Source organism: Lissotriton helveticus, chromosome 7 (genome assembly GCF_964261635.1).
Source record: "Lissotriton helveticus chromosome 7, aLisHel1.1, whole genome shotgun sequence".
In the NCBI taxonomy this organism is placed as follows: domain Eukaryota; kingdom Metazoa; phylum Chordata; class Amphibia; order Caudata; family Salamandridae; genus Lissotriton; species Lissotriton helveticus.
Genome location: NC_136068.1, coordinates 1,087,008,125 through 1,087,021,705, shown reverse-complemented (window position 1 = coordinate 1,087,021,705; position 13,581 = coordinate 1,087,008,125). Strand labels below are relative to the sequence as shown.

Below are 13,581 nucleotides of genomic sequence, written 5' to 3'. Positions count from 1 at the left end.
GGATTTTTTTTTTGTAGTTGTGTATTTTTAAATTTTATTTACGAGACGAGAATCTACTGTAATATGGTGTGGTGATTGCACCGAAACGGGTCTTGCAGTGAAAAGCCAGCGATGCAGGCTGCTTTAAAAGCACGATAGCAGTGTACTCCTTGCTGTTTGGATGACATATGATTGTCTGCAGTGTACACAAACTGGTATTTTAAATAGATTGCCATTCTTGCAATAGTTTATGTGCGCTTTGTTTGCCGGAGTTGGATTGCCCCTGTAACTAGGGTGACCAACTGGCATAGGTGCAAATTCAGGGCGCTGAGTGTAAAAATTCAGGACTGAGGTCGCCCCTTCCCTGGGCCTTGTATGCTTTAAATGGCAGAACAGGCTCGGTCTCCCATGTGCCCTCCATTCACAGCCCAGACATGTCCTTCCCGGACCCCTGAGATTCTCCTGCGCCCGCCGCAGTGACACCGAGAGCGTGCAAAGAAAGCCAGGGTAGTTCATTTCACTGCCCTGATCTCTGGAGTCTGACTTCAACAGACAAGTGCCCCCTCTGCGTTTCACTGGAGCGAGGGATGCTGGAAGCAGCCTAGATCTTGCATCACCGCTCTTAAATAAAATAAGGCGCCTCTTGCACGGGCCGACGTGACTGGAGTTTCCCGCCTTTAAACCCGGAGAAGAGACAGCCCCGAGGTTTAAAGATGGGAAGCCACAGCTCTTTCTTCATCAAATCAAGCCATACTGCGAGCTCCAGCAATGCGCCTCCCTCCCAGCCTCCTGCAAACATGAGCCCGCGTGGACTCATGGTCGGTCCCTGCCACCGCAGCTCTTGTCTTTGCCTCTCCTCCAATTGCAGGGGGTGGGAGGGGGGACCGGGGAATTAGAATAAAGAAGGGAAAACTTACCTGACCGCCGATCAGCGCCGCCTGCATCTTCTAAGTTCTGGGACCTTGGCGCCTTCACTGGAGCGGAAACCCTGCCCTCCGTCCTCAGCCAATCCTGGCGCTGGAGCAGCGCCAGGATTGGCTAAGGAGGCACATTTGCTGCTCGCCCTGTCGCCCTTTGGAAACCCGGGCTGTGGCAGCAAACAAGCACCCCTGCGTCCCTCTGGGGAACTTACAGTGCGCATGCTTGAGAAAGTTGCCAACTTTCCCAAGCATGCGCACTGTAAGTTCCCCAGCGGGACGGTCTGCTGCAGCCTGAGTGTGGACTGTCACTCAAGCGGCAGCAGGCCACCCCCCGTGTGCAATTCCCGCCGGCGGCTGATCTGTTGCAATGCTAGAAGATTGGCCGGCGGCCGCGATGCGGGTCCATGGTGGCTGGTGGGGCTACGCCCCTACGCCCCAATGGACGCACCGCTGCTGCTAGATGCATTACTCTGTGATACCAGCAACAGAGCGCATGGGCCACAGAGATTGCAACGTGTAGCTTTATCAGAGCCGCAAATAAAAGCACAATGCGTCAACACCTACATCATGAAGACAGAAAATGCACTACTGTAACCATGCATCTGCCTCTGGCGCAACAGAACACTGTAGAATAGCACAGACACAAGCTGTGAATACAGTGACACTAACAGAGCACACTCAGGAGGTAACATGCCTCTCCCCTCACCAGCATGAGACACAATCAGGGCTCCTCCACACTTACACGATCACTTCAGCGTACTGGGAGGTATTTTTATTACTGGAAGCATCACTTTTAAAGAGTCTGTGTTGAGGCCTTCAATGCACGCGGTGGACGTCGTACCCGCACATTTATGTAAGAAGCTGTTTTTCCTATGGCTTCATCAGGTGAAAGGACATTGTAGCAGCACTGCACATACCGGGTGTAAACAGACGTTTTGACAGTAGGTGGTGCTCTTGAGCTGTGAGACACTGGCCTGAAGGATTGGGTGCAGGGATGGTTGGATTCAAGTTTCAAATTCAGGGCAGGCCGCCGTATTTGCATTTTGAAAACATCAAACTGGCAAGTATAAGTGACTTACAGCAATAATGTTTAATCATTTGGTACATTGCAAGCGTTACATTACTCTTCTTAAACACTAAAAATAATGTTTGCCAAATATTTAATATCAACGGTATGTCTATATGCTAGAAGGTCACAGATCAAAGTTATATGTTATGCTATACATTTTTATTGAGCGTGATAAACACCCCGAGGGCGTCCTGGAGCTGTGGAACAGCATTGCAGACAACAAAAAAGTGAAGCTACGCCTTCGAAGAACCTCGCTTTGAGCTTTCACTTGAACAAAACCTGACAAGAGAAGAGAAGGACCCTACAGCGGCAGGAAGGGAGTTCCAATGTTTTGCTGCCCAGAAGAAAAAAAAAATGGACCATGTGTGGAATGCAAGGGAAACCGATGGAATGATAGAATCAAAATCTCTGCCCATGGCAAGTAGGACCTGAGATTCCGAATCAAACGGGTTGGGGCATTTTGCACATTCTCGAGGTGATTGATATCAAGAGGTGCCTCAGTCCACTTACTAAGGGGAGGACGACTGTCTTCCCAGTAGATTCAGAGAGGAGGGAAATGATCTTTCTTAACATCCTCAAAAGCAGACAGCACCAAGATGGTTTATATAATGAAGCCTACGTTTTTGGTTGTGTTGACTGGCCTGGGGAAAGGTAGAGGTTCAGAGAACCATCATGAGGGTGACAACGAAACCGATGGATTTCCACAGAACAGGACCTCAGTGTAGTAACACAGGTGGCTTTAATCCAAATGGCTGCTGCGGTCATTCAGCCATGGAATTTCCTATGGATGGAAGTAGGATTGTCTGAAACAGCGATGATCATTCAGGTGTCATCTGCATGTGACATTATGTCCAATTCAATGAGCACTGATCCATGTGGTACTCTACAGATCAGAGGAGTAGCCTCTGAATGAGAAGGTGATAAGGACACAGCCTAAATTCTGGAGGATAGGAGTAAATCCCTGTCTGAGAGACAGTGTCAAAAGCAGCTGACAGGTAAGACCAAGACTGCTTAGCACGAAGCATTTTTAGCTCATCGGTAATCACTGGCAAAGCTTTTTCAGAGCTATGTAGAAGACAGAATCAACTTTTGCTTGATTTAATAGGCGATTAGAATCTAGATAAGCGGAAAGTTGCTTGTTGACTGCTTAGTCTAAGATTTTAGAAGAAAAAGATAGAAGAGAGTTAGTGTGGTAATTGCTAAGGATTTCAGGATATGCCAAGGGTTCCATTAGGAGGAGAATTACTAGTACATGTATCAAACTGTCGGGACAGTGGAAGAGCAAAGTGATCAATTACAGAGCTCTGCCAGAATTAGAGATAGGACGTCTGATGCAAAAATGCGAGGCGGGCAGGGATCAATTGGTGACCCAGATTTTATTGTTCGGAGAAAGTCCTATACCTCATTAATAGAGAGCTCTGGAAATCTGGTTTATTAGAAGAATCTGGAATTGAACCTGAACAGTATAGAGACTCCGTAGAAAGTTGAAGAGAGTCACCTGTCTGGATAGTAACCAATCTGTTACAGCAAAGTATAGAGTAGAGCACAACTTCTCAGCAGGCTATATGGAATTGCTGCAGGCCTACAGTTTTAGGAGGTGTCTAACAATCACAAAAATATTGTGCAAGAGGATTTATTACAGAACTCTGTTTTAGAAGCATAAATATGAGATTTGGATCGTGCAAAATAGTTGCTGATATTTCTTCATGCCAACTTTATAGCTATAGAGAGTCTGCATTATATCATTTATAAGATAGACGCTGTTGTAGTTCATGTGTTTTTCAATGGAGTTTGGTGCCCCATAATTCTTCAGAATACCAGGGGGCTGAAGGGATATTGCAGAGGGGTGTAGGTTTTACGTGATGCAAGTAAGCTGTTAGATATCCAATTATCGAAATGGTACATAGAAGCAGATATATCTGTGGAAACTCCTTAAGGAGCTGCCTGAAGGGCATTGGGGAAGCTAGAATTAGTACCTTTGGACTAAAAAACACCTATTGCTAGCACCTGAATTGTCATAATTACTCCGATGCGGAAGAGAAACGTTTCTGCTTAATCCAGTTAAGTGGAAAAGCATCAAATGCCATAATGGAGACAATGATTAGAATCAAATATGGTCTAACTAATGACCCCTTTGAATAGGGGTCAAATCAATCTGTTATAATCCTGGAGTACCTAGACTCAATAAGGGCTGTGATGACAAATTGGTTGGAATAGCCAGGTGAAATTATGATTCCCATGAAATATAAAAATTACAAATTTCAAAACAAATGCTTTCAGTCAGTCAGACAGTAATGCACTAAATTTAGATCTAGTGTAGGGGACTTAGGTGATAAAAAGATATCTCGCATCTATCAGACATTAGTCACACACTGCTCCACGACATTGCAGAAGCTCAGAGAGTCATGGGAAGGTGATGTTGGGGTGCTGGAGGAGGAGGACTGGCGAGAGGCACCGGAGGCCCCTAGAAGTGCAGTCCTTTGGGTGTATAGGAGAATTCTAGCGCTAATGGGACAGTTCACTCTTAAGTATATATAATACCTCCTTAGTCTCTTGGGTGCTTGCAATAAAAATGGGAGAAGAGAACACCCTACTTCTCACTCTGCAATCCTAGGATTGACCACAATATTAAACCAGTAATTGCAGCACACCACATGTCATGACAATAATATACATTTCACAGAAAACATAGGACAGTTAATTGGGCTCTTGAAGATTTCTTTGTTTTCTTGTCTTCTTTCAAACTCCAATCCCCTTTTGCCATGCCAACGCGTTTTGCTGGGGTTAAAAAAAAAAAAACGGCTTCATCAGGGTTCTGATATGTCTCGGTACCTCTATGTAAAATTCGCTTTATTTTCCTTCCATCAAAACCCGGATTGGAAAATCTTTTCAATCACTTCACACAATTTCTGCGTTTCTTTCTTCTGACTTCTATACAATCGGGCAATAAGTTATGGACCTCCTGTCTTCTACTCTTATCTCAACTGTTGCCAGTCACTTTATCCTGTTCTGTGTTGCCGATTCTCTTTAGTGTGAGAGTGCCATGCTGCTGCCCGCTTTCTACGTTGGGTCTCCGATGCGCTCCTTGAAGCCCGAGTGCAGGTGCCCCTAGAAGTGCAGCCATAGCGATGCGCTTGCGGCTTATCCAATTCAAATACCTACATAGAATTTATTATACTAGGGAGAAATTGTGGCGGGCAGGCCTTATTGCATCCCCGAATTGTCTTAGATGTGAGAGGGAAGTGGGGACGTTGATTCACACGGTTTGGAGTTGTAGCCCACTGGCCAGATTCTGGAAAGGCGTGTGGGATTGTCTGTCCGAGGTCCTGGGGTGGGAACTTTCACACACAGCGCAATTAGGTTTGCTGCATGTATTGGATGAGGTGGGGGGGGAACAGATATAAGAAGCATCTGTAGTAATTAGGCCTGACCCTCGCCAAAAGAGATATTGCTAAATCATAGAAAGACCCCAGAGCCCCCTCTGTTCCGGTATGGAAGAAGGGGCTAGATTTCTGCATGGGACTAGGGGCCCGATGTAGGTAAATGTCATTTACCGATTCTTAAATACCGAATTTTACTGATTCGGTATTCAAGAATCCGTAAATGAGATGTAGGGAAAAATTCGGTATAAATTACCGAATCGGTAAAATTCGGTATCGGACTTTCGGTATTTACCGAATCGGAATTTACCGAATCGGTAATTACAGAATCGGTATTTCCCATTCATCCCTATGGGCCAAAAGGCCCATAGGAATGAATGGGAAAAACAGATTCGGTAAATACCGATTCGGTAAATTCCGAATCGGAAAGCAAGCAAAAGTGAAACTTAAGACAACAGCCAATCAGGTGCTACCACCCTCCCCCTCCCTACCAGGAAGTGGCTACACAGGCAGCAGCAACTAATTAGAAGGTTCTGGAGAGGCAGTTGGAGCAGAGAGACTGGGAGCAGCAGCAGACAGAGTTTGTGCAGTTTAAAACCTTAAAAATGGCAACCAGCAAAGACACAGAGCAGACAGAGAGAAAGAGAAAGCTGAAATTCAGTAGCATGGAGCTGCAGGTCCTTGTGGAGGAGGTGGTAAAGGTGCACCACAAACTTTTCGGAAGCCAGTCCCTCTCTGTGGCTGAATCTGCAAAAAGGAAGATTTGGCTTGATATCCTCGACAAAGTCAATGCTGTGGGAGTGACCACCAGAGTCACAGAAGATTTAAAAGAGAGGTTTCATGACCTGAGGAGCCTCACAAAAAAAGAAATAGCAGACCACCACAAACAGGCCTCACAAACAGGTGGTGGAAAGAACACAGCACCCCCCCTCACTGACCTGGAGGAGATGGTGGCCACAACCTTGGAGCCTGAAAGCGTCTGCGGACTGGGAGGAGTGGACAGCTCTGCCAAAGCTGCAAGTAAAAAAGGTAAGATGCATGCACAGCAATCCCCCTCACACCCTCATCCTTCCCTCACCCCTTGAAGCTAAGTTACCCCAGTCCCAGTGTGTCTGCGCCAAACAGTAGCAATGCATCATGGTACATGTAGTCAGTTAATGAAAGACCATGTCATACAGCACAGTAACCACCAAGTTAGTCAAATGATTGCAGACATAATGAAGGGCAGGCAACATGTAAATTGTGCAATTTCAAAAGTTTTAATTGTAGTGGTTGTGAGACATTTGCGCCTAGCTGATATACGCTCATATGTCCACAGGTCACAAATCCAGAAGGCAGTCACAGGAGACAGAAGGCACGGCACCCGAGAGGGATGACAGTCAGGAGCCAGGTCCTAGTGCATCACAGGACACAGGTGTACCGAGTGGGCAGCCACCTTCCCAAGTCCCTGAAATCACTGAAGAATTGCAGGCATCCCCACGACCTTCACAGTCCCCACTGTTATTGTCGTCACCAGATATGCCAGCATCACTGGATGTTGAAACACCTGCAGCACAACCTAGCAGGAGGCATGTCATTCCCCCACTGTTCAAAATGGAGACAGCTGCCGGTGAAATGGTGGTTGAAGACCCACACACCTTGCCTGGAGCTGACATCTCTGCCACACTGCATCCCAGCGCGGAGCCTGTCCCTAGTACCACAAGACGCCGCACAGTCCAAGGAAGGAGTGTAGGTGCATGTGGGGAGGGGTCCAGTGTGTTCCAAGGCCTGGAGGGATCCATGGTAAAGATTCAGAGGATGCAGGGTAAGGGCATCATGTCCTGTCAACGACAAATGCGCAACCTCAATATCAACATGAAAGAAATTGGAAAGGGCATCAGGGAACTGGTGGAAGTAAACAAGAACATGGCTACAGGGATACATGACATGACACAATCCATGCAGCTACTGTGCACAAAACTGGACACAGAAATATCATCAAGGTGCAGGGAGAAGCAGCGTGCACAGAGAACTGACAAAGCAATTCACCGCCTGGCCACAGCCACATCCCTGCTATGCAGGCGTAGCATGAACAGTCAGGAGGTCTTGACTCAAAACAGTAATCACCTGACAAGGGGCATAGCCGGAATGACCGGTGCGCTTGAGGCACTAATTAATGCTCAAACTGCACAAACTGCTGCTATTGAAGTGCCAGAGAGTGAAGGGAGCACAAGTAGGAGCAGCATGGCAAGCCCCCTTGTTGTAGAGACAAGGAGGAGCAGCAGGCGACAAGGTGAGGCTACAGGCCCAACACCCAGCGAACAGAATGAGCCACATACATCTGGCAGTGCTAAGCGTGGACGCAAATGAACAGTTAATAGTATGGGCTAGTGACATTGGACATACAATTTAGAAAGTTAAAAGTTTGTGTTGCACATTTGTGCCTTGGATACCTGCGTAGTGACAATATAAAACTACGGTGGGTGCTTACAACACCTGTCTGTGTGTGTTTCCTCACTGTGAGCATTGCAGTGAAATGCTTTCTGGTGCACTTTTGTTCTTTAACATACCGAGATCTATACAAAATTAAACTAATTTTCGTGCATTCTACATATGTCTCAGTCTCATTACTTACTCAGAAATATTTGCGTGTGATATCCTCACGTCTGTATCTGCCATCACTTGGTGTTGACACTCCAGCAGGTTATGTTTCAGGCACAGCAACCTCGTCGTCATGATCCTCAAAGTCTGACAACTCCACCTCTGTGCCCTTCTTCACAGCAAGGTTGTGCAACATGGCACAGGCAGCAATGATTTTACAGCAGGTGATGGGGGTATACTGCCGAGCTCCTCCATTCTTATGCAGGCACCTGAACCTGCTCTTCCATATACCAAAGGTACGCTCCACAATATTTCTTGTGCTCTTGTGGGCCCTGTTATATCTCCTTTGACTGGGTGTTGAGGGGTTGAAGTAGGGGGTGAGTATGAAGGAGCGGAGGGCATATGCATTGTCTCCTAAAAGGAAATGGGAGTACATTACTCACATGCATACATGTACATCTTTCTGCAATAGGTGTTAATGGGATCGTACACTGTGTCTTACCTATCAGGTAAAATGATAATCAAACAGTGAGCGACCCAAAATAACCCTTGAGGGCTTGGGTAATATAGTAGAGGGGTAAAAGTGCCTTCAAGGGATATAGTTTGAACGAATTATCAATTATAATTAGTTAAACAAGGAGAGGTCAATCAACCTAAAGTGTAGCTAATACATCAAAGTTAATACATTAAAGTTGAATAAATCAGAACCATGAGGTCACATATAACAAATACACAACATATAAACAACAAAACACGAAGGTGTATATTAAAAAATAAATTTTATCAAAAGTTTCTTTTAAAAATGGTTCAACAAAGCAGAAAATAGGAGATGCAGGTACACAGGAATACAATCAAATTAATATGTGTCACAGCAAAACCTAAAAGACCATCTATCCCAAATCAAAATGAACTAAACATTGCGTGGATAAGATGATGGTGTCGACGTTTCGGTCTCTTAAAGCACAGTTTCCGAGACCATCCTCAGGACTGATGTCACTTATATACTGCTTAGAAATACGGTGTAGTCTGAAACATAAATGTTTACAGTTACACATCCATCATAATTTGCGAAAAATCATACACCTACGTGACAAACTACATGTAAAACTGAGTGACTGACCTTACTGCTACAAACACTACAAACATAGTACTCATATGTACAATAAACATGAATAACAACATTCATCTGATTTCAACAAAAACATAGATGAGACCCTGTTTTACAAACTGGTTGAAGTTGGTCGTTCTATGTACACAGAAACTATACTTTATATGGGTACTTACATATAAATACAGATTTTGACGGATATTTGTTCAATGAACCTTAATTAAGAAGGCAATTTAAATTGGCTAATTGCATCTTCAGTGATCTGGCTAGCTTGGATCAAATTCATATTTAGTTCAGCTTCTATTTAAAACATGTTCGGTCTTATGTTGGTGAATAGGATATAAATCTTTGTCGATCGGGTTTCACATAGGGTTGCATCACACTGCCTAAAACAATTGTCAACACTGAAATACCCATCGAGTTGCTTGAACATTCACAACACATGTATGACCCATCCTAGTCTACATTGTTACAGTGCATGTACGTGCATAATGCATTCGCTTTAATACATCTAGGTGAGTGCACACGTTTGCTATACCGACATACCAAGAACTAGGGTCTTATGAATGTCACGTTGGGGCTTGGTAACAACGAGCCTGAATAAAACGGTGGTGCTAAATGTGACAAAACGTAGTATTTATTTGACACTGTCAATATTCTAAATAAGCCTGAATCGAAGATTACCTATAGGTCTGTTAGTTGCGCGCCTACTGTTGGTGCTCACGCGCTGCTGAGGGCGTAGGCGGGAGACGAACTGAGTGCTAGTCAAGCCACTTCTAATGTGAGCCGCTAAGAGGAAGAGAATAAGAGACCAGTCGATAGAGGTCTAATAAACATTTTCTAGTATTTTAGGGCATATGTCAAATAATATGTTGAAACGCACCTTTAGTTTAGGAAAGATACATAAACGCGAAGGTAACACGGTCTCTTCGCACCAAACAAATATTTACAGCGATGTGATTTAGACCTATAACAAAAGACACACAAATGATAAACTATAGGCACGAGTGATTTTAGCCCAATGGCGCCGTGCATGTGGCAGGAAATTTACCTTTTGTACTGTGGCAAGATCTTGAATTTGTAGATCTATAAGGACTGCTTGGCTCAGTTAATGGGCAGATCCTGAAGTGAAAGTGATTTAAACCTATAACAAAAAGACACACACATGGTAGGCTGCAGACACGGATGAATTTAGCCAATTAGCGCCATGCATGTGAAAGGAGATTTACCTTTTACACTGTGGCAAGGTCTTGAATTTGTAGATCTACAAGGACTGCTTGGCTCAGTTAATAGGCAGATCCTGAAGTTAAAGGGAATAACTATCATCAGAGGTGCCCCAAAGATAAGCCAGCTGTATGCACACATTAACTAGGTTCGGAAACACTTACCGCTATATCCGAGTACGTCGAAGTAAATCTGACGAACCGCAAGAGTGAAGCACAATTATTGAATGCCTCTAGCGGTCTTTTTTAAGCGCTGTTTGGAGCGCGAAACAGGACTTAACTTCCTTTCTGGCTGACAGGGAATATTGGTCGCCATCTTTGAGTGGTTAAGATTGAGTGAATGGGAAACAGCATTCCGATATCGCTATCAGAACGGACGGTTGGCTTCTTGTGTAATTTATCATATTTTTGCAAATTATAACAGGAAATCAGGCGATTTGGGACCCGCTATTTGTAAGGGCATCTAATGAACCACTCAATGGAAAATGAATTACTAATACGTGGAGAAAGGGCAAGTCTTGGTGTTGGTAGAGCATACGTGACACTAGTATCTTTTATACATTACAACAGATATATTACATAATATAAAAGAAACAGCACAATTAGCAATACACAAGTTTCTGAAAAACAGAATTTGGAAGGGCTGGAAAAACTGGTCTTGTAACATTGTAGGTAAACTATAGCTCAGGCAAGACATGCCAAGGTGTGCCACTCAGTTGCAGAGTTAAGGCCTCTTTTGACTGTGTCAGTGATGCAAATTAATTTGCCCTCTCTCAATGAGAGGATCCTGTCCACATTTTTTTGTCGTATGTTGGGTCGAATCACTTCAAGCACCCACCATAGCATGTCTGTTTCTTTATGGCCCAATTGTTGATAGTGTTCAACTAATGGGGCATTCTCTTTTTTCAGCGGATTCGCGACTGGTGTTGCAGAATGCGCTTTTTGATTGGTTGTATAGTTTTGCCCAAGTAATGTAGTGAGCATGGGCATTGAATGCAATACACCACATTGGTGGTATTGCAATTCGAGAAGTGCTTAGCTGTAAACTTCATGCCATTAATTGTGGAAGTTTTCACGGTTTTGGTAGTCGCACAAGCAGCACAATTGTTGCATCTATGATGGCCAGTTAATGGAATTAATTGCCTCATGTTATCAACAATGTTGTCTAGAGGGGTATTCTCATATGCATGAATCAATCTGTCCTGCAAGTTTGTGCCCCGTTTAAAGGCAAATAGCGTTTTTTTTGCAAATTCAGGTAGAGAGTGAAGTAGATTCCATTGTCTGGACACAATTTTTTTGATAGCATTTGAAGATGTTCCGAATGTAGAGACACAGACAATATTAGGTGTGCTTGGGCGTTTGTTGACAGTCAGAAGAGCCTCTCGATCGTAATACCAGGCTCTTTTCATTGACTTTCTAAGGAGTCTCGAGGGGTAGCCACGCGTTTGAAGCTTTTCCTTCAGTTTTATGGCCTCGCAAAAATAGTCGTCTTTATATGTACAATTTCGTCTAAGACGAAGAAATTGTCCAAACGGCAATCCGTCTTTCAGTGCTTGCGGGTGGTGGCTGGTATACCGCAAGAGGGTGTTTCTTGCTGTTTTTTTGGTAAACAAGGTGGTATATAGAAAGTTGTTGGAGTCAACCTTGATTGTGATATCGAGAAATGGCATTTCTTCAACATGATGTTCCAAAGTGAACTGCAGATTGACATTTCTAGAGTTAAGCCACATATGGAAATCATGTAGTTGGTGGATGGATCCTTTCCAAACCATAAAAACGTCATCAATGTAACGTAGCCACTTCAAAATATTTGCAGCGAACGGATTAGATAGGTGCCAGATATGTTGATCTTCGAACGCAGCAACATAGATGTTTGCTATGTCTGGAGCAAAAATGGCGCCCATAGCTACTCCTTTGCGTTGTAAATAAAAGGAGTTTTGATAAAGAAAAAAGTTCTCACACAAAGGGATTCTAATACATTCTGAAATAAAAGACGTTGGAACGGGATGTGGTCGTACTCTCGATTCCAAAAGAATATTTAGAATATCTAGTATTTCAGTTTGAGGAATATTTGTATACAAACTTTCTATGTCCATAGAAACAAGTATATTCGTTGTGGGGTCAAATTGGAAATTCTCTACTTCATTGATGACTGCAGTGGTGTCCCTGATGTATGAAGGCCGTTCGATAGCGAAAGGTCTAATAAACACATCTGCATAGGTAGCAAGGGGCTTTAGGATGGAGTTACAGCCCGAAACGATCGGGCGACCAGGGGGGTTATTAAGATCTTTATGCACCTTGGGGAGCAGGTAGATCGCAGGCACTGTGGGGGTTTTGTTCACTAGAAAGGAGGCCTTCTTATCATTGAGCCAACCTCCGTCTAGGCCCGTTCTACTAAGTGCTTGAATTTCCAATGTCAATCTTTTAGTTGGATTGCATGCAAGTTTCTGATAGTGTGTAGGGACAGATAGTTGTCTCATCATTTCTTCATCATATTTTGATTTGTCCCATAGGACTATGCCACCACCCTTGTCTGCTGGTTTTAACAGGGTGTGTGGCAACTTTTGCAGATTTTGAAGTGCTAATTGATGTTCCTTAGGCAAGTTGGATTTATAATTGCAAGATTTTTTGAACAAAGAATCAATTTCAATAAGCGTAGCATTCTTGAAGGTGATTACATCTTTGCTCACCATTGCATTGGTTGGATAGAAAGTGGACGCATTTCTAAGTCCCGTAAAGCCAGTTTTAGGGTCAGACGAGTTATTGGCAAAGAAATTCTTGAGCCGGACTGTACGGAAAAAACGGTACAGTTCTATCAGGTATCCTTCACCAAATTCCCCTGCTGTCAGCCATGCATATATACCGCTGTTTTGAAATATGTAGGACTCGTGGGTACTCCCAGGAAATGTTGCCACAAGGTCAGTCTTGGCGCACTTGGCATTGCAAATCACCTGCACATTGATGGTGTGGGTGGACTTTCTATTCTTATATATGTATTCTGTGGCAGCAGGGGGACAAATGGAAATGTGTGTGCCATCAATGCAGCCAATGATATTGGGGAAACACGCCATCTGATAAAAGTCAGATTTTGTTTGGAGGAGTTCAGCATGGGTTGCAGGGAATGATATATAAGGGTCCATCCTCTGTAACATGGCATCAATGAATTTGTGGAAAAAGCGTGACAGGCTGCTCTTGGTCACCCCACCTACAGCAGCAACCACACTCTGGTAGCTCCCAGACGCAAGCAGGTGTAGGCTGCACAGCACCTGCACGTGGGGTGGAACAGCGTGTGTCCTTGGGGTAGTGTGCTCCAACAGTGGTT

At 44.2% G+C, this 13,581-nt stretch overlaps 1 long non-coding RNA gene across 1 annotated transcript; it reads right to left on the bottom strand.

Annotated features, from left to right (window-relative positions):
• Positions 1-8,738: 8,738 nt before the first annotated feature.
• Positions 8,739-10,337, bottom strand: LOC144767236 (uncharacterized). Its single transcript, XR_013598113.1, has 5 exons — positions 10,266-10,337; positions 10,088-10,180; positions 9,920-10,003; positions 9,721-9,825; positions 8,739-8,954 (listed from the first exon to the last, which is right to left on the bottom strand). It is a non-coding gene; the product is annotated as an uncharacterized LOC144767236 (long non-coding RNA).
• Positions 10,338-13,581: the final 3,244 nt, after the last annotated feature.